Source organism: Mangifera indica, chromosome 8, assembly GCF_011075055.1.
Source record: "Mangifera indica cultivar Alphonso chromosome 8, CATAS_Mindica_2.1, whole genome shotgun sequence".
In the NCBI taxonomy this organism is placed as follows: Eukaryota; Viridiplantae; Streptophyta; class Magnoliopsida; order Sapindales; family Anacardiaceae; genus Mangifera; species Mangifera indica.
In genome coordinates this window covers 12,061,526-12,083,596 of record NC_058144.1, presented here as the reverse complement: position 1 = coordinate 12,083,596, position 22,071 = coordinate 12,061,526, and the positions used below count along the sequence as shown (strand labels likewise).

Sequence of the window (22,071 nt, the reverse complement as noted above, 5' to 3'; positions counted from 1 at the left end):
CCTTTGCCCATGACTTTTGTGGGTTAGGTTTTACCAGGTGTTATATACAGTTAAGAACATATATAGCACACGAATGACTCACCAAAGTTTAGAATAACACGAGAAACTTTCCTAATAAAACATGAAACCCAAAAGTCATTGTTTTTCTCATTTTAGTCCCTCTACAATCCGTAAGAGCTTGCCGAAGCATATCATCATCCTTCATGCACACTCAGCAACTGTAAATAAAGTGAAGAATATACGAAGACTGGAAGACAAAGAACCACTGATTAGCACTAGTTACAAACTCATTGGGCAAAGAACCACTTTAGTCACCACACTATCCGTAAGAGCATATCTAAGCATATCGTCACCCTCCCAACTCTCTCCAACGCTATAAATAGGGCCCTGCATGCAAAGGCAAAGCAATCCACACAGCTGAGCTAAGCTTCACAAAAGCAAAACAAAAATCCAAACTCATTTACACTTTAGCATCAAAACCCAACCCAGAAACCCACAGGAATCAATGGCGACAGTGAAGAGGATCAAGCTTGGCTCACAAGGCTTGGAAGTTTCTGCTCAAGGCTTAGGCTGCATGGGGATGTCCGCCTTCTACGGCCCTGCAAAACCCGAACCTGAAATGATCGCTTTGATTCACCATGCCGTCAACAGTGGCATCACATTTCTTGACACTTCTGATGTGTATGGACCTCACACAAACGAAACTCTTCTGGGAAAGGTTCAATTTTTCTCTCTCTTTCACTACTTTCTTGTGCGTTTAGTTGAGTTTCATCAGGCTTGACTTGATCATACGCCAACTGGGTATGGATAATGCACAGAGAATTTATGAAGTTTATGTTTTTATTTTGGTCTAATCACATATTTATCCATGAATCCATCTGGGATGAAAAGGAAGTACAAAAAGGAAGATGGTGTGGTGATTTTTATGATGAATTCTTAATTTAGATGAGGTTCTTTGTCTTTGGACACACTCGCATCTTGAAACGTTAGAAGCACAAGTGATTTGGGATGCTCATTCATATCAAACATCTCTTTTGTACTTTTTTGACATGGTATTTATATAGTTTTGATTAATTTTTAAGCCATATAAATTACAATTTTGTGGAAGTTAGTGAAATCTTAATTTGATTTATGTTTTCACTGTGGCCTTGTATAGAATTTAGAACTTAATTGGTTTGCCCTTTGATGTGAATTTGGGCAGGCGTTGAAGGGAGGGATGAGAGAAAGGGTTGAATTGGCCACCAAATTTGGCGTCCGCTTTCAGGATAGCAAACTAGAAATTCCGGGCGATCCGGCTTATGTGAGGGCTGCCTGTGAGGGGAGCTTGCGTAGGCTAGGTGTTGATTGTATTGATCTTTATTGCATACATCGGATTGACACTCGAGTCCCCATTGAAGTCACGGTTTGCCCCTTCTAATTAACTCTTAATTACTTTGCTTGTTGATTAATTAGTATTATCTTTAATCATGTTTACAGAAACATTCGAATATGGTACTGCTAGAATATTGTGTAGCTAACAGCCCAGTCCAGTGCAAATTATAATTTGTTTTAGATACATTGTACATTATGATTTGTTTATTGATTTTGCAACTCAAAACGCATCTTAACAGATTGATACATACCCAACATATGATTCTTGGATCTTTTCTTGTGTGTTTTGAAAGATGGGAGAACTTAAAAAGCTAGTTGAGGAGGGAAAGGTAAAGTACATAGGTCTCTCTGAGGCATGTGCTTCAACAATTAGAAGAGCTCATGTTGTTCATCCTATAACAACTGTGTAGCTAGAATGGTCGTTATGGTCACGGGATACAGAGAAAGAGATAGTTCCTACTTGTAGGTAAGACAATATTCTTACATCAATAAGGCTAATGGATTGCTTATAATCCAATATAAATTAACCAAATGGATTCCTATTTATCAGGGAACTTGGCATTGGCATTGTTGCATATAGTCCTCTAAGACGAGGATTTCTTTCATCAAGGCCTAAGTTGCTTGAAAACATTTCAAAGGCTGATTTTAGACAGGTTTATATCCATCAATTCAATTCCTAGTATTTGGAATGCACCACATATCACTGCTGGAAATATATATGGGCTCCAATGATTTCTCCTTCAGTTTGGAGTTCCAATTTAGCAATTTGATTTGCTTGTTTGTTAAGTGATAACTAAACCCGACAATAGGTCATGTCATACTGGTCTACGTCATCCAGGTCTGGGGCACAACTAACAACATGAAGGGTTGTGCTTGTGTAGACTTTTTAGCAAGTCAGCTTGCCTAAAATATATTTTTTCAGTTATAAATTTTTGTGCGGGTCATCTCATGAGGTCTCAACACGGCTTGCTTCATTTGCACGCCTTGACATTTACCCAAATTTTGTGGGTCTAGCCAGCTTGTGAGCCAACCAATCTACTGTCACCTCTAGATGGTATTGTCTATCTTATCAATAATATTATTTATCTTATTAATAACATTTTGACGATATTGTACATAAATTTGAATTAAATATTATAAATTCAATTCAAGTTTAAGTCAATTTTAGTTTGAATTGAATCCAATGCTAACTTTGTGTAATATAATGTTTAAACCCTGAAAATAATTTAAGTCAAATCTAAGTTATTAGTAAAAGTTATTTAATAAACTTTTATAACCCAAATTTTGCAGAACTTACCCAGGTTGCAACCTGAAAATCTTGAGCACAACAAGAAGTTGTTTGAGCGTGTTAATGAAATGGCAGAAAAGAAAGGATGTACCACATCACAGCTTGCTTTAGCCTAGGTTCATCACCAGGGAGATGATGTTTGTCCGATTCCTGGAACCACAAAGATTGGCAACTTTAATCAGAACATTAAAGCGTTGTCTGTGAAATTGACTCCTGAAGAAATGGCTGAACTTGAATCCATTGCTTCGGCGGATGCTGTAAGGGGTGATAGAGATATGTATAGCTTTGCTACTTACAACAACTCCGAAACCCCACCGCTATCTTCATGGAAAGCTTCTTAGAGCCATGGACTTACACAGTCCTTTCTGCACTTTTATTTTGTTGTGAGGAAGTGTATTTGTATGTTAAATTACTATGATTGATACGAAAAAAGAAGAAAAATGTGATGCTATTGCTTCAAATTAAATAAAGGAAGATCAATGCAAGTTATAATAGTAGTTTTGGTGATCTCTCATTGATGTTGTGGTTGAGTTCTCAATGGTTAACTGTAAATATCTTTGCGTGTTGATTACTCCTAAATTATTTTGAACTTTGTAACAATTGATGTTTGGGGGAATTAAGTTCAAATTAAATCTATAAAGTTTGGTTCAAATTAGAGTTTAAGCTCATCCAAGTTAGTATCATTGATAAATTATCGACAGAATGAATAATATTGTCAAAAAGATTATTAGTGTTATAGACAATAAATAATGTTATTGAATAGACACACAAATTTATTTCAATTCAAACAATTAAGTTGGAATTCTACCTTGAGATTTGCTTATTTAAATCGAATGATAAATTCAAACTAAGTCAACTCAAATCAGATCACCTCTAATTGAAGTCACAATCTTAATTGTACAAATAATGTATTTAAAACAAGAATGATACTATATACAGTTATAATGAATATTAATTTAAGTATGATGTGTTATATGATTGGGTGTTAATTTTTATACTATAAGTCAAAGCGAACAAAAATATAATGTCTACCAAAAATCCAAAACCGATGGTATCACAAAAGATTTTTAACTGAATAGCAATATTATACGTATTCACTTTAAATACACAAATAAGTACATACTTATATGTATACTCATATGATTAATTGTTATTTTATTTTTAATTTAAAATCACTCAATTATATAATAATACACATAAATATATACTATTTATATACTCAAAATATATACATCTAATTTTATCTTTAACCAAAACCTTTCAATATAACAACAAAACTTTGTGAGATCCTCACATATTTCTCTTCCATGGGAGCTCACTCATTCTCAAGTCCTATATTTATACGCTAATAGAGATGTACAATTATAAATAGTAAGGTTGGATTCAAACCGAGTTCGTTTGAGCTCGAGCTCGCTCTCAACTTGAACAAGCTCGAAACGAGTCAACCCTATACAAGCTCGATCGAGTTTAAACTCAAACTCGAGCTATTTGCCAAATTTTTTAATTAAAAATTTTAATATAAAACGATATCGTTTTGACTAATATATATTAAAATAACGTCGTTTTAATAACGAAATAGTTAAAAACTCAAATTTAAAACGAGTTGAACCGAATTCAAACCAAGTTCGAGCTTTTTTATATATAAATTGAGTCGAGCTCGAGCTCAAACAAATTCAAATTCGGCTCGACTCAGTTTGAATCTAACCGTAATTAATAGTCCAAAAGACTTAGTTACACCCAAAGTTTACTATGTTGTCAAACGTATTGTAGCTAATTTTAGGAAATCCAAATATTTATTCAGTTAGATTTTCTTTGTGGGATTAAGAAAAGTTATATTTATTATATTTTTAATAAATTATAATGTGCTTTTTCAAAGATAAGGGACCGATAATAAATTGTGAGACAAAAAAATTAATTTCAATTGACGAATTAACAGATGACACCTGTCGTGACAAATTTAATAGGGAAATTTTAAAAAATGGCCAAAATGCCCTCCCATTAAGCAAAAATAGCCAAAATCACTATTTTCAAGCCAAAATGCCCAAAATCACTGTTCTAAAAAAAAAAATGCCTATGACTTTTTTTTAATACCAAAACTACCCTTCCCCTCATATTTATATAACTCTCCCACTTACTATGGGGTTTTAATGTAATTTTGGATAAATATGAGAGGTTTTTGGATATTTTATATTATAAAGGCATTTTGATATTTATTTATTTATTTCAAACTTTTTCTAAAATGTCAAAATTACCCTTCCCTTCATTTATATAACTCCCCTCACTCATTATGGGGGTTAAAATAATTTTAGATAAATATGAGGGGTTTTTGGATATTTTACATTGTAAAGGCATTTTCATTTTTCAACTTTTAGAATTCGAATTTCAGTTCCGTCTTTTCGAATTTCACCGTTTTACGATATATCGATTCGTATTTTTCAGATTTCTGAAGGATTTTCTGTTTGTTGTCATTCTAGGGTTTTTCAACTTTTACAATTCGAATTTCAGTTCGGTTTTTTCAGATTTCATCGTTTTACGAGATATCGACTCATATTTTTCAGATTTCCGAAGGATTTTTTGTTTGTTGCCATTCTAGGGTTTTTCAACTTTTAGAATTCGAATTTCAGTTTCATTTTTTCAGATTTCACCGTTTTACGAAATATCGACTCGTATTTTTCAGATTTCTGAAGGATTTTTCGATTGTTGCCATTCTAGGGTTTTTCAACTTTTAGAATTCGAATTTTAGTTCAGTTTTTTTGAATTTCACCGTTTGACGAGATATCGACTCGTATTTTTCAGATTTCCGAAGGATTTTCTGTTTGTTGCCATTATAGGGTTTTTCAACTTTTAGAATTTGAATTTCAGTTCCGTTTTTTCAAATTTCACCGTTTTACGAGATATCGACTCGTATTTTTCAGATTTCTGAAGGATTTTTCGATTGTTGCCATTCTAGGGTTTTTCAACTTTTAGAATTCGAATTTTAATTCAGTTTTTTCGAATTTCACCGTTTGACGAGATATCGACTCGTATTTTTTAGATTTCCGAAGGATTTTCTGTTTGTTGCCATTCTAGGGTTTTTCAGCTTTTAGAATTTAAATTTCAGTTTCGTTTTTTCAAATTTCACCGTTTTACGAGATATCGACCCGTATTTTTCAGATTTCTGAAAGATTTTTTGATTGTTGCCATTCTAGGGTTTTTCAACTTTTAGAATTCGAATTTTAATTCAGTTTTTTTGAATTTCACCGTTTGACGAGATATCGATTCGTATTTTTCAGATTTTCGAAGGATTTTCCGTTTGTTGCCATTCTAGGGTTTTTCAACTTTTAGAATTTGAATTTCAGTTTTTTTCGGATTTCACCATTTTATGAGATATCGACCCGTATATTTCAAATTTCTGAAGGATTTTTCGATTGTTGCCATTCTAGGGTTTTTCAACTTTTAGAATTCAAATTTTAATTCAGTTTTTTCAAATTTTACCGTTTGACGAGATATCGATTCGTATTTTTCAGATTTCCGAAGGATTTTCTGTTTGTTGCCATTCTAGGGTTTTTCAACTTTTAGAATTTGAATTTCAGTTTCGTTTTTTCGGATTTCACCGTTTTACGAGATATCGACCCGTATATTTCAGATTTCTGAAGGATTTTTCGATTGTTGCCATTCTAGGGTTTTTCAACTTTTAGAATTTGAATTTTAATTCAGTTTTTTCAAATTTCACCGTTTGACGAGATATCGACTCGTATTTTTCAGATTTTCGAAGGATTTTCCGATTGTTGTCATTCTAGGGTTTTTCAACTTTTAGAATTTGAATTTCAGTTCTGTTTTTTCAGATTTCATCGTTTTACGAGATATCGACTCGTATTTTTCAGATTTCTGAAGGATTTTTCGATTGTTTTCGTTCTAGGGTATTTCAACTTTTAGAATTCGAATTTTAACTTTTAGATAAGGATTTTATTGTTTTTTCATGACAAAATTATTTAAAAAATGAACTCAAATACGATACACATTCATATATAACCACAAATAAAGTATATCATATACATATGAAAATACAATAAATATATACATCTAAACATAGAAATAATGATAAATATACATCCGTGAGCTACTCGATACAATGAAAATACAACTGTGTCGCTAATCGTCGACGCATAGAGGTAGACGACTCTCGGGGAAAAACGTAGCTCCGTGCCAACGCCAAACACTCAAAAAATCGCAACATAAAAACGCCACAGTCACCGGAGCCCAACCCCTGCTGAGGGACATCCGATGCTCGATGTAAAGTAAGGGGATCACGTCGTGGAGTCCTCCTAGAAGCTATCCAAAAAGTCGTCGCCTCTAATAACGCGGGAATAAAGGTCATGTACGATCGCATGCGCTGCTCCAGAGTCCCTATATTCCCCGAATATGAAACATCTGAATCATACACCGTAATCGACCACTCACAGAAATCTATAACTCCGGCGACCCAATGTGCGTTCTCAAAGTTTATAGGGATGAAAACCTATAAACAATGAGACATTTTAGTTACAATTCGTTGTCGTTAACCAATTGAATATAATAGAAATATATATAAACTCTACCTGATCGACCATCCCCCATGGTTTGTACAACAATCCCGGGGTGTACGATGCATCAACCATCCTTGTGAAGAGCCCCGAAAACTCAAACTCTCCAATCGGTGTGGTCTGCCAACTCTTCCAGGCCATCTCAATATGAAGAATATATAACAAGGCCATCTTGACAGCGTCAATATCGTCATCCCCACATGGCCTCGACAAGAAAATACGCTCTAAGTCGTGATACTGCACCGTCGAAAAACCTCGAAAGTAAGTATCTCTGATCCTATGTCCGGAAGAGCGAGGCATATATGAAGAGACATCAGTCCGTCGACTAAACGATAGACCTGTCACTAGTGCAAACTCGAACGGACTAAATCTAACATCAACCCCACTAACCCTGAACCAAAACTCGTCTCTAGCAGAGGGTCGATGTAGCTATCGGAGTAGAAACGCATGAACCAACATCCCAGAGAATTTGGTTTCGGGTAAACGAAGGAGATACCCAAAACATGTCCTCTCAAATAGTCGTAGCTGATCTGGGGTCAATGTAGTCGTAATCCGAGATAATGCGGCACGCTGTGCACGACATATCGCCTCTGCACGGAAGTGTCTGGTTTCGTCGGGGATTCGCAGCTCACTGTCAATCCGTCTTCTTTTGCGAGAAATATCCTGAGACAATGTAAAAAATTTGTTAGATATGAGTAAAAACAAATATGTAAACAAATGTATACGTGAAAAAAACATAAAAAGATGAAAAATAAGAGTCCATATCTTGTAAAACGATAAAATTCGAAAAAACGGAATTGAAATTCGAATTCTAAAAGTTGAAAAACCCTAGAATGGGAACAATCGAAAAATCCTTCAGAAATCTGAAAAATACGAGTCTATATCTCGTAAAACGATGAAATTCGAAAAAACAGAATTGAAATTCGAATTCTAAAAGTTGAAAAACCCTAGAATGGGAACAATCGAAAAATCCTTCAGAAATCTGAAAAATACGAGTCTATATCTCGTAAAACGATGAAATTCAAAAAAACGGAATTGAAATTCGAATTCTAAAAGTTCAAAAACCCTAGAATGGGAACAATCAAAAAATCCTTCGAAAATCTGAAAAATACGAGTCTATATCTCGTAAAACGATGAAATTCGAAAAAACGGAATTGAAATTCGAAAAAACGGAATTGAAATTCGAATTCTAAAAGTTGAAAAACCCTAGAATGGGAACAATCAAAAAATCCTTCAGAAATCTGAAAAATACGAGTCTATATCTCGTAAAACGATAAAATTCGAAAAAACGGAATTGAAATTCGAATTCTAAAAGTTGAAAAACCCTAGAATGGGAACAATCAAAAAATCCTTCGGAAATATGAAAAATACGAGTCTATATCTAGTAAAACGATGAAATTCGAAAAAACGGAATTGAAATTCGAATTCTAAAAGTTGAAAAACCCTAGAATGGGAACAATCGAAAAATCCTTCCGAAATTTGAAAAATACGCTTCCATATCTCGTAAAACGATGAAATTCGAAAAAACAGAATTGAAATTCGAATTCTAAAAGTTGAAAAACCCTAGAATGGGAACAATCGAAAAATCCTTCAGAAATCTGAAAAATACGAGTCCATATCTCGTAAAACGATGAAATTCGAAAAAACGAAATTAAAATTTGAATTCTAAAAATTGAAAAACCCTGGAATGGGAACAATCGAAAAATCCTTCGAAAATCTGAAAAATACGAGTCTATATTTCGTAAAACGATGAAATACGAAAAAACGGAATTGAAATTCGAATTCTAAACGTTGAAAAACCCTAGAATGGGAACAATCAAAAAATCATTCAGAAATCTGAAAAATACGAGTCTATATCTCGTAAAACGATAAAATTCGAAAAAACAGAATTGAAATTCGAATTCTAAAAGTTGAAAAACCCTAGAATGGGAACAATCGAAAAATCCTTCCGAAATCTGAAAAATACGCTTCCATATCTCGTAAAACGACGAAATTCGAAAAAACAGAATTGAAATTCGAATTCTAAAAGTTGAAAAACCCTAGAATGGGAACAATCAAAAAATCCTTCAGAAATCTGAAAAATACGAGTCTATATCTCGTAAAACGATGAAATTCGAAAAAACGAAATTAAAATTCGAATTCTAAAAATTGAAAAACCCTGGAATGGGAACAATCGAAAAATCCTTCAGAAATCTGAAAAATACGAGTCTATATTTCGTAAAACGATGAAATCCGAAAAAACGGAATTGAAATTCGAATTCTAAAAGTTGAAAAACCCTAGAATGGGAACAATCGAAAAATCCTTCAGAAATCTGGAAAATACGAGTCTATATCTCGTAAAACGATAAAATTCGAAAAAACGGAATTGAAATTCGAATTCTAAAAGTTGAAAAACCCTAGAATGGGAACAATCGAAAAATCCTTCGGAAATCTGAAAAATACGAGTCTATATCTAGTAAAACGATGAAATTCGAAAAAACAGAATTGAAATTCGAATTCTAAAAGTTGAAAAACCCTAGAATGGGAACAATCGAAAAATCCTTCCGAAATCTGAAAAATACGCTTCCATATCTCGTAAAACGACGAAATTCGAAAAAACAGAATTGAAATTCGAATTCTAAAAGTTGAAAAACCCTATAATGGGAACAATCGAAAAATCCTTCAGAAATCTGAAAAATACGAGTCCATATCTCGTAAAACGATGAAATTCGAAAAAACGAAATTAAAATTCGAATTCTAAAAATTGAAAAACCCTGGAATGGGAACAATCGAAAAATCCTTCGGAAATCTGAAAAATACGAGTCTATATTTCGTAAAACGATGAAATCCGAAAAAACGGAATTGAAATTCGAATTCTAAACGTTGAAAAACCCTAGAATGGGAACAATCGAAAAATCCTTCGGAAATCTGAAAAATACGAGTCTATATCTCGTAAAACGATGAAATTCAAAAAAACGGAATTAAAATTCGAATTCTAAAAGTTGAAAAACCCTGGAATGGGAACAATCGAAAAATCCTTCGAAAATCTGAAAAATACGAGTCCATATCTCGTAAAACGATGAAATCCGAAAAAACGGAATTGAAATTCGAATTCTAAACGTTGAAAAACCCTAGAATGGGAACAATCGAAAAATCCTTCAGAAATCTGAAAGATACGAGTCCATATCTCGTAAAACGATGAAATTCGAAAAAACGAAATTAAAATTCGAATTCTAAAAATTGAAAAACCCTGGAATGGGAACAATCGAAAAATCCTTCAGAAATCTGAAAAATACGAGTCTATATTTCGTAAAACGATGAAATCCGAAAAAACGGAATTGAAATTCGAATTCTAAAAGTTGAAAAACCCTAGAATGGGAACAATCAAAAAATCCTTCAGAAATCTGAAAAATACGAGTCTATATCTCGTAAAACGATAAAATTCGAAAAAACGGAACTGAAATTTGAATTCTAAAAGTTGAAAAACCCTAGAATGGGAACAATCGAAAAATCCTTCGGAAATCTGAAAAATACGAGTCTATATCTAGTAAAACGATGAAATTCGAAAAAACGGAATTGAAATTCGAATTTTAAATGTTGAAAAACCCTAGAATGGGAACAATCGAAAAATCCTTCCGAAATCTGAAAAATACGCTTCCATATCTCGTAAAATGACGAAATTCGAAAAAACAGAATTGAAATTCGAATTCTAAAAGTTGAAAAACCCTAGAATGGGAGCAATCGAAAAATCCTTCAGAAATCTGAAAAATACGAGTCCATATCTCGTAAAACGATGAAATTCGAAAAAACGAAATTAAAATTCGAATTCTAAAAATTGAAAAACCCTGGAATGGGAACAATCGAAAAATCCTTCGGAAATCTGAAAAATACGAGTCTATATTTCGTAAAACGATGAAATCCGAAAAAACGGAATTGAAATTCGAATTCTAAACATTGAAAAACCCTAGAATGGGAACAATCGAAAAATCCTTCGGAAATCTGAAAAATACGAGTCTATATCTCGTAAAACGATGAAATTCAAAAAAACGGAATTAAAATTCGAATTCTAAAAGTTGAAAAACCCTGGAATGGGAACAATCGAAAAATCCTTCGAAAATCTGAAAAATACGAGTCCATATCTCGTAAAACGATGAAATCCGAAAAAACGGAATTGAAATTCGAATTCTAAACGTTGAAAAACCCTAGAATGGGAACAATCGAAAAATCCTTCAGAAATCTGAAAAATACGAGTCCATATCTCGTAAAACGATGAAATCCGAAAAAACGGAATTGAAATTCGAATTCTAAACGTTGAAAAACCCTAGAATGGGAACAATCTAAAAATCCTTCGGAAATCTGAAAAATACGAGTTCATATCTCGTAAAACGATGAAATTCGAAAAAACGGAATTGAAATTCGAATTCTAAAAGTTGAAAAACCCTATAACAGAAAAAACGGATATAAAATTCGAAAAGTACACAATCAAAAACCCTAGATAAGAAAAATCTCAATTTACCCCCTCATGAAAACTGAAATTCTTAAAGGTCCACTGTGTTCTACGGAATTTCTCCAGCTTCCCAATATTTTAAAAAAACTACTTTTCCCCCCCAAAAACAGCTAATCTTGGCTGAACGTGGGATGCACGATTTTGACGTGGGAAACACTGTTCCCACGTCGGACTGCCGATCTCTTCGGCAGTCATTTTCGGCCAAATTTTGGTCGTTTCAACCTCCGATTTTCACATAAATCAAATATACACGTTGTCTAACACAAAACCCCTCAATCAATTCAACAAAAACAACCAAGAATCAAAACATTTTAAGCATTATTCAAACCGTAAACCCTAAAATTTCAAACCGAAAATTCTCATTCAAATCTCAATAATATGAGCAATAATTTGATTCAAACAAAATTAAGGGAGATATACTAACCTTCTTTGCCATTTGTGGGTGCCGGAAATCAAGAAAATCGACGGAAATCGACGGAAATCAGATCGCCCGTGGGATGAACGTGGGACGTGAAAAATGTTTTGAAATTTTAGAGAAATGTACAGTAAATTTGCTAATATTAACGTGGGAAATAGTAATTTTTTCCTATGTTATATATATGGACATTTTCGTAATTTCGCAAAACTCGCGTTGACTTGGTAAATTTTGAAAAAACCCCACGTGGGCAAGGAATTTCCCACATCACCCCAATTGTTTTAAAAAGCTAAATTACCCCCCTAAATTAGGTTGAACGTGGGATTATTGATTTTGACGTGGGAGACACTGTTCACAGTCGGACTGCCGATCTCTTCGGCATCATTTCCGGCCAAATTTTGGTCGTTTTAGTCACCGATTTTTATATAAATCGAATCTACACGTTGTATAACACAAAACCCCTCAATTAATTCAACAAAAACAACCAAGAATCAAAACATTTTAAGCATTGTTCAAACCGTAAACCCTAAAATTTCAAACCGAAAATTCTCAATCAAATCTCAATAATACGAGCAATAACTTGATTCAAACAAGATTACGAGAGATGTGATAACATTATTTTCCATTTTCGGTTGCCGGAAAGCAAGCAAATCGGCGAAAATGAGGTTCGCCTTGGGATTGCCGTGAGATGCGTTAAAAATTCAAATTTTCTTTGAATTGCACAGTAAAAATTTGCTGTGTTTATATATGGGGGCATTTTCGTCATTTCACAAAACCTGGGCATTTTTGCTTAAACCTGAATTTTTTGGGTAATTTCGCTTAGACCCCTTTAATTTTGCCTAATTTTTAAAATTTCCCTTAATAGCATGCTTGACCAAATGCATTTGGTGCTTGACCATCACCACCACCCACGTAATCCTTTTAATCTGGTGATCGCCTTGGCAGTAAAGTCGACGCCTTTTCCCGTCGACCACAGGAACGGAATCTACCTAACACCGACGGCATCGGACGTTACAATGCAAGATTTTTGCGGAGCCGTTTGCGGGTTCTGTTACTTCACGTTTGGTCGATGGTGGGCTACAGTTTGCCGTACGCCTGGATCCACAACTCCAAGACGCAATGCCCGGTGTTGGGCTGCATGGGTGGAGGTGGGCTGCAGTCATTGAAGCCGCTGAACTGTGACGTGGGTGTGGACGGGATGATAAGCGTAATAGCCCACGAGCTCGTTGAGCTGTCGACGAATCCGCTGGTGCATGCATGGTACGCTGGAGAGGATCCGACGACTCCAACGGAGATAGGATACTTGTCTGAAGGGTCATACGGGATAGGTGGCGGTGGAGGGTATATCGGTCAAGTGATGAAAGATAGAGAAGGACGGACTTTCAATATGAATGGGAGGAGAGGCAGGAAGTTTTTGGTTCAGTGGATTTGAAGTCTTGTGTTGAAGGGTTGTGCTGGTCCTAATGCTCTCGATTAGGATCTGGAAACTTAAAAATTGAACCTTGATTTTTGGAGACTTTTTATTTTATTTTATTTTGTATGGTATATTATTAGTACATTTAGATGTATGAAAGAGGGCATTTTTACAGTGTTTACTGTCATAATCTATTCATATTTACTATAGATTGGGGATTTTATTTATGCTCAATCTTCTGGTTCTGCGAGGAACTCTGAGTTCTGAAGAAACAATGAGGAATAGAAGAGGTAAATTTTGTCTTATACTCGAAACTTGAAATCTCTGAAGTTAGAAGTGGACGATAGGTGAAAAATTTTGATCTCGAATTAAAAACTATCTGAACCCATTAACAACAACTCTTGAATATATTAGAGGCTTTTTTGAATTCTTAAGAAAAATACTGAACCCAGAAAACGAACTTCCCAAAAGAAAATTTTACTAATTAAAAGTTTGAATAACTTGAAATATGGCAAACTTTTTATGTAATAATTCCAATCAAACAAGAAAATCAAATAAATAAAGAAGAAATAAATTGATTTTACAAAGATAAAATCAATCAAGCTGAATGACAACTCTTTTAGGTTAAATACTAGTGGGAAGCACAAGTACTTGATATATTGCATAGAAAACCCAATACAAAAAATCCACGGTAGAGATTAGAGAAAATTTCATTATCTATGAGAAGTGATACATGTGCTACAATAAAGTACTTGAATTCATAAGTCGAACTCACTGTTTTTGATTAGACTAACCAACAAACAGGATCCTAACCATTGTATTCACTCAAGTGTCTAATTTTGTTACTCTTGAAAATTCACCTTTGGAGTTTGCACTTTTTAAATTCGGATACGAATCACCTCTATACATCCTAACTTCATAAGAATCCTAATTTTTTTTGGCTTTCTCTTTCTTTTTTTGTTGTTAGTAATGGTGTTTAGTAAGTGGCAATCAATTCATTCCAACCAATTCAAAGTCTTTGTTTCTTTCACTTAGTCGCCACATTATCCGTAAGAGCTTATCTAGACATATCGTCACCCTCCCAACTCTCTCCAACACCATAAATAGGGCCCTAACATGCGAAGGCAAAGCAATCCACACAGCAGAGCTCCACTTCCCAAAAACCCAAAAAAATCCCGAACTCGCAAAATTTGGTTAAATATAAATAATTATTATGAATTTATCTTATTATATTCAACATAGGTTTGACACAAGATGTTGTCGACTCTAAATATTACATATACTAATGAATTTATACTAAGAGTGTATTTTGTTTGGATAATATTTTATTATCGAAATTGAAAATAAATTATTTGAAAGATTATTGATATCAAATTTTGATATAATAAATAATTATTATGTTTTGATTAGAAATAATAAAATAATACTAATTTATTATTTTATTTAAATTTCTTTAGGTTTAAGTATTCAAAATTATTTTTTATTACTTATTATATTAATTAAAAATTAAGTTATTTTTGTCCAAAAAATTAATAAATAAGAAAATAATTAAAATAAAATCAAGACTATTTTAGTAATCTTCTAACTTTTAATACTTAAGGTAAAAGTAAGAGTACCACTTATATTACTTGCCACATAATTATTAATAGTATAAAATTATTAGAATCTTTTATTACTTATAACCCATAGTAATATGAGGGTGTTTAGTTTGAATAATATTTTATTATCAAAATTAGAAGATTTCCTTCAAGATAGATTATTGAATATAAATTATTATTATGTTTAATAAAATTTGATAAAACAGAGTAGATATAAATGATTATTATATTTGGTTAGATGTAATAAAATAATATTAGTATATTATTTTACATAAATACCTTTAGGTTTAGTTATTCTAAAATATTTTATATATAATTTTATTATTTATTTTATTTGATAAAAAAGAGTAGATATAAATGATAATTGGCATATCATCATGAGAGTATATAATTTTATTATTTATTTTATTTGTAATTTAAAATATTAATTCTTACCTATTATTAAATAAAGTATTATTGTTTTATGAAAAAAAATTGAGTAATACTATATAAACTGCTAATAAATATAATGGTTAACATTTTATTATATGATTCACAATTTTCGGTTACACTGAGAATCCAATTTTCCAAATTAGGATGGACAATAAGTCTGTTTCCATCTCTTTCGTCCCTGTGCTATCCGTCAGAGCATATCTAAGCATATCGTCACCCTCCCAACCCAAGCACTATAAAAGGGGTTCTACGATACACAGACAAAGCAATCCAGACAATACAGCCCCTTCTCGCAAAAATATCTCAAACTCTTTTAACCTTTAACTTCAAACCAGAAACTCACAGGAATCAATGGCTCCAGTGAAGAGAATCAAGCTTGGTTCACAAGGCCTGGAAGTTTCTGCTCAAGGCTTAGGCTGCATGGGGATGTCAGCCTTCTACGGCCCTCCAAAACCTGAGCCTGAAATGATCGCTTTGATCCACCACGCCATCAACAGTGGCATCACTTTTCTTGACACTTCTGATGTGTATGGACCTCACACCAACGAAATTCTTCTCGGAAAGGTTCAATATTTTTCTCTTCCCTTACTTTCTTGTGAGTTTTTTTGAGTTTCTTCTGGCTTGAATTGATCATACACCAACTGCGTGTGAATAATGAACACAGAATTTTATAAAGTTTATGTTTTATTTTGTTCGAATCGCATGTTTATGCATGAATCCATCTGGTTTTAAAATGAAGTACAAAAAGGTGGATTTTGGGGAGATGTATACGATGATTTCATAATCTAGATGAGGTTCTTGATGAATTTTTAAGCCATATATAACAATTCCGGGAAAGTTACTGAAATTTTAATTTGGTTCATGTTTTCATTGTGGTCTTGTGTAGTGTTTAAAACTTAACTGTTATGTCCTTTGATGTGAATTTGGGCAGGCTTTGGAGGAAGGGATAAGAGAAAGAGTTGAATTCGCCACTAAATTTGGTATCAACTTTGCAGATGGCAAGACCGAAATACACGGCGATCCAGCTTATGTGAGGGCTGCTTGTGAGGCTAGCCGCCTAGATGTTGATTGTATTGATCTTTACTACCAACATAGGATTGACAGTAAAGTTCCCATCGAAGTCACGGTTTGCTCCTTGCAAGACCTTTCTTCTGCTTGTTGATTAGTGTTATTAGTCTGAAATTCATGTTTAGATTGTTATATGTGCACATTATGTAGCTGTTAAATCAATTTAACCTATTGAACGGCCTGCAGCTTTCAAGTTGCTTTCAAATTGATTGAATGAATGAGAGTAGTAACACAGACAGGGGGTTCTTCCCCTTTCTCGTGCTCAATATTGAAAATGTGTGGCATGCATCCGTGTCCTGTGTACCGGAGAATAGTAGTACTCTTTTTAGGCTAGTGTCAATACGGTAGAGATCTGGTCTGCAGCAAAGAATACCTTTCATGTCTGTTTTTCGGTAAGACAACGGAGATATTTATATTGTTTAGGTTTTCACTCCTCGATTCAAGAGGGGCTCCGAGTCGTTACTGGTAGCATCTGAAATCACAGTGTAATTTTTGTCAGACTGTGAGCATGAGTGGTTGAATTAGGCTGAATTTTTTATGAAACTGTTGTTTGTTTACACTAACAGTCTGAGTTCCCTGCATTGCAATGCTCTGTATTTTTCATACATTTTGCTTTGTTCTTTGTATGGCTCACATCAGCTGAAAAAGCAAGCTTATACACTAATTTTTTGCTTCCTGTCTTCTGCATGTTCATAGATTGGGGAACTCAAAAAACTAGTTGAAGAGGGCAAAATAAAGTATATAGGTCTATCTGAAGCATTTGCTTCAACAATTAGACGAGTTCATGCTATTCATCCAATAACAGCTGTGCAGTTGGAATGGTCCTTATAGTCGCGAGATGTGAAGGAAGAGATAGTTTCTACTTGCAGGTAAGGCTTTAATAGGACTGGGTCAAACAAAAATGAGATAATAATAAATAAAAAATAAAAAAATAAATGATTTCTAATGCAATCCTGTAGATTTCTCAGAGAACTTGACATTGGGATTGTTGCATATAGTCCTCTCGGATGAGGATTATTTTCATCAGGGCCTAAGTTGCTTGAAAACATTTCGACAAATGATGTTAGACGGGTGGTTCGTAGACAACAATTCAATTTTTATTATTTGTATTGTATTCAACACATGTTGTAGCATGATCTAACTTTGTGCAGTGAAAACTTTATATTTCAACTTTTGCAGCATTTTCCAAGGTTGCAACCTGAAAATCTGGATCATAACAAAATGTTATTCGACCTTGTTAATGAAATGGCAGCGAAGAAAGGATGCACCACATCACAGCTTGCGCTAGCCTGGGTTCATCACCAAGGAGATGATATATGTCCGATTCCTGGAACCACCAAGATCGGAAACTTCAACGAAAACATCAAAGCATTGTCTGTGAAACTAACTCCAGAAGAAATGACTGAACTTGAATCCATTGCTGCAGCAGATGCTGTAAAGGGCGATAGATATATCAGCGGTGTCACCACCTACAAGAACTCCGTAACTCAACCGCTATCTTCATGGAAAGCTTCTTAAAGGCCAAATCTCCACTTTCATCCACTTTCTGCAAGCCTACTAGTGTGATTTCACTTTATTTTGTTGTGAGGATAAGTGCGGCGAGAAATTACTGTGTTTGGTGTGGATACTGTGCAATGTGATTGTTGGAAATTAAATAAAGATGCAAGATCTCTTAATAGTGTTATGGTCAAGTCCCACTGGTTAGATAGCTGGCTCGAGCTGGAGCCTTGCATAAACTCAGTCGAGTCAAACTTATGTCAAGCAATATGTGGCTGGTTCACCCTATGGTCAACCCCATTTATTGATTTAGCCAAGCGGCCTCAAACGTTCCAACTCCTTTTGGTTCACATATCAGACCTCTCAAAATTTCTTGACTTGTAAGATGGTCGAAATAACTCCAAATGAAAATTATGGAATGATTTTGAATTCTTGATAGTTGTTCTTGCTTGGTCTGTATCTATCCACACCAAACCAAGCAAGATTTAATTTGAACTAGAGTTGAATATAGAAAAAGTCAACTCAAGATCAAAGGGTTGAAACTTCATCTTGATTAAAAATCAATTTAATTTTATATTCAATCCAAACAAAATTAAATTAAACTCAACTTATTTGAAAAACATGTACTCGATCATTGACTCAAACTCTATTTATTCGGCTTACGTGATTCGGGGCGATCCAACTTATGTGAGGGCTGCCTGTGAGGGGAGCTTGCATAGGCTAGGTATTGATTGTATTGATCTTTATTACATTCATCGGATTGACACTCCAGTCCCCATTGAAGTTACTGTTTGCCCTTTAATCAACTCTTAATTACTTTGCTTGTTGATTAGTATTATCTATCATGTTTACACAAACATTCGGATATGGTCTTGTTAAAATACATTGCAAAAACCTAAACTCCACCAATCACCCAATTTCTGTTAACTTTTTTTATTAAAAGTAAATGCAAAATGATCATTTTACTGTTTATATTAAAAAATATATAATGTTACCTCATTCCCCCCAAAGTTTTGAAAATTAACTTTCACCCCATACAACAACTTTGAAAAGTTACCATTTCTTCTATAAGGTTTGGAATTTCTAAAGTTTTTTCTCCAGTGACCGGAGCCGACTTTCCCCACCCATCTTTTGTCGACAATCGAAGAAGAAGGAAGGGCGACTGCCCATCTTTCATTCGACGCTCGAATGACCACCCATTTGTCACAATCAGACGACACTCGGACCATGTTGTGTGATTCATCAATCTCACTCACAATACTCGATTCAACAATGATGATGATGGGATGACGTTAAACGATTATGAGAGATGTTGAGACGATGATGACAGACGCTCAGACAACGTCAAGGAGACGAATTGAGCAAAAGAAGCGAAGACAACGTTGCATGATTCATCGATTTGCCTCTTCGTCGTATCACCTACCTTCAACTCAAGAGAAGGAGGAGGCCGAAGAATATGTTGAAAGCTGAAGTTGAAGAGTTGGGGCAAAAATGTTATTTTTGAAAGTTTTAGGGGTGGTTTAGTTTAAAAAATATGAAAACCCTTGGTTTGGAGATGAAAATGTTATTTTTCAAAATTTAAAAATTTTAAGTAAAAGTGAAATTATTAGTTTCTAAAAGTTGAGAGGAAATTATAATAAATTTTATATCTTTTTAATATAAATAATAAAATAATTATTTTACTCTTATTTTTAACAGAAAAAATTAACCGAAATTAAGTCATAGATAGAAGTTTATATTTTTTAACTATCATTGATATATTTTTGAATTTAAACTAAAAATTAGGTCAGAAATAATTTTTTTCCATAAAAATATGATGTCTACCAAAAATCCCAAACCAATGGTATCACAAAAGATTGTTTAACTGAGGCCTTCCTACGTACCAGCAAAACTTTATGATGCCATCGTATATTTCTCTCTCTCAGGTGCTCCATACATTAATAGGTTAATAAACATATACCATTATTAATAGGTCAAAAAAAACTTACTTCCACCCAAAACTCAGTATGTTGTCAAATTTATACCAATTAATCTTAAAAAATTTAAGTACCCATACTACTAGTCTATTCAATCATATTCATTCGTGGTAAAAAAAGGCTTTTTCAGTATTAGAAATAAATAAATATGTTGTGACCTGAAGTCTCACATCGCTCCCGTACAGTCCATTGAGCATGTATATAAACAGGGGTCAAAAGCCCTTAACCCAGTTGAGGCCTTTTTTCAAAGTGGAGAAACAAAACCGTGCGGGCCTGAAGCCCAAAGCGGACAATATCGACTGGGTTGTTTATAACACGTTATCAGTACGATTCGCGATGGGGGGATGTGTTGTGACCTGAAGTCTCACATCACTCTCATGCAGTCCACTGAGCGTGAGGCAGGGGCCAGAAGCCCTTAACCTAGTTGAGGCCTTTTCTCAAAGTGGAGAAATAAAATCGTACGGGCCTGAAGCCCAAAGCGGACAATATCGATTACGCTGTTTATAATAAAATATATATTATAATGTGTTTGTTCGAACATGTGGGGCCCAGTAATAAATGGTGGGATAAAAAAGTTAATTTCAATTGACAAATTAATAGATGACACTTCTCTTAACAAATTTAATGTTGACCAAATGCATTTGATGCTTGACCATCACAACCACTACCCACGTATTCCTTTCAGTCTGGTGATCGCCTCGGCAGTAAAGTAGATGTCTTTTCCCGTCGACTACAGGAACGGAATCTACCTAATACCGATGGCATCGGACGTTATAATGCAAGATTTTTGCGGAGCCGTTTGCAGGTTCTGTTACTTCACGTTTCGTCGATGTTGTGCTATACTTCGCCGTAAACCTGGATCTGCAACTCCGCGACGCAATGCCCGGTGTTGGGGCTACATGGGTGGAGGTGGGCTGCAGTCATTGAAGCCGCTGAACGGTGACGTGGGTGTGGACGGGATGATAAGCGTAATAGCCCACAAGCTCGTTGGGCTGTCGACGAATCAGCTGGTACATGGTTGGTACGCGGGAGAGCATCTGACGACTGCCACCTCTTTGAACTTGTCATTCACCTGGAACTGTCAAATCTTTGAAGCTTGAGTTGAGTGGAGGATAAGTAAAAGATTGGACTATTAATTTTAATTAATAATTAAAATTATATTAATTTATAAAGATATTTTTTTATTATATTAAAAAGGTAAATTAAACTTTTATAATTAACTAACCAAAATTACTAACAGAATAAATAATCGAAAAGTAATATAAATTTTTTTTAACTATACGTGGACATTTAAGCATAGAATTAGAGGCTTTTTTGAATTCTTAAGAAAAACTGAATCCAGAACATGAACTTCCAAAAGAAAATTTTACAAATTTTTCTAAGTAGTAGAAGTTTGAATAACTTGAAAATCAAATAAATAAGAAAGAAATAAAATAAAATGATAATAGTAAACAATCGATTTTGCAAAGATAAAATCACTAGCTGAATGACAAGTCTTTTAGGTTAAATACTAGAAGGAAGAACTTCAACAACCCTTTGGTGATGCAACTAATTTGGATTAGTAATGCCAAAAAAATTTAAGAGAATTATTATTGTTGACCCCATAAAAACAAACAACAATAACAACAATACTTGCCCAACACAAAAAATCCATAGGCAGAGGATGGAGAAAATTTCATTGCATACGAAAAAGATTACAAATGTTTCTTTTTGGTCAAATCTCATAAGTGTAGCTCACTCTAATCTTGTGACATACAATCACTCATTTTTATATTCACTTGTAACACATATTTTTTGTATACAAAACTTTAGTTAAATATATTTGTTACGTATTCTAATTTGTCTCATGTTCATCAGAAGTGATAAATACGTTAAAATAGATCACTTGAGTTCATAAATCACATTATCTTGTTTGATTAGACTAATTAGCAGTAGGATCCTAACAATTGGATTCACTCGAATGT

At 34.0% G+C, this 22,071-nt stretch overlaps 3 pseudogenes; all 3 read left to right on the top strand.

Moving 5' to 3' along the window:
* Positions 1 to 425: 425 nt before the first annotated feature.
* Positions 426 to 3,083, top strand: LOC123222888 (annotated as a pseudogene).
* A 9,905-nt stretch (positions 3,084 to 12,988) lies between these two features.
* Positions 12,989 to 13,599, top strand: LOC123223986 (annotated as a pseudogene).
* Positions 13,600 to 15,903: 2,304 nt separating this feature from the next.
* LOC123222889 lies at positions 15,904 to 18,318 on the top strand (annotated as a pseudogene).
* Positions 18,319 to 22,071: the final 3,753 nt, after the last annotated feature.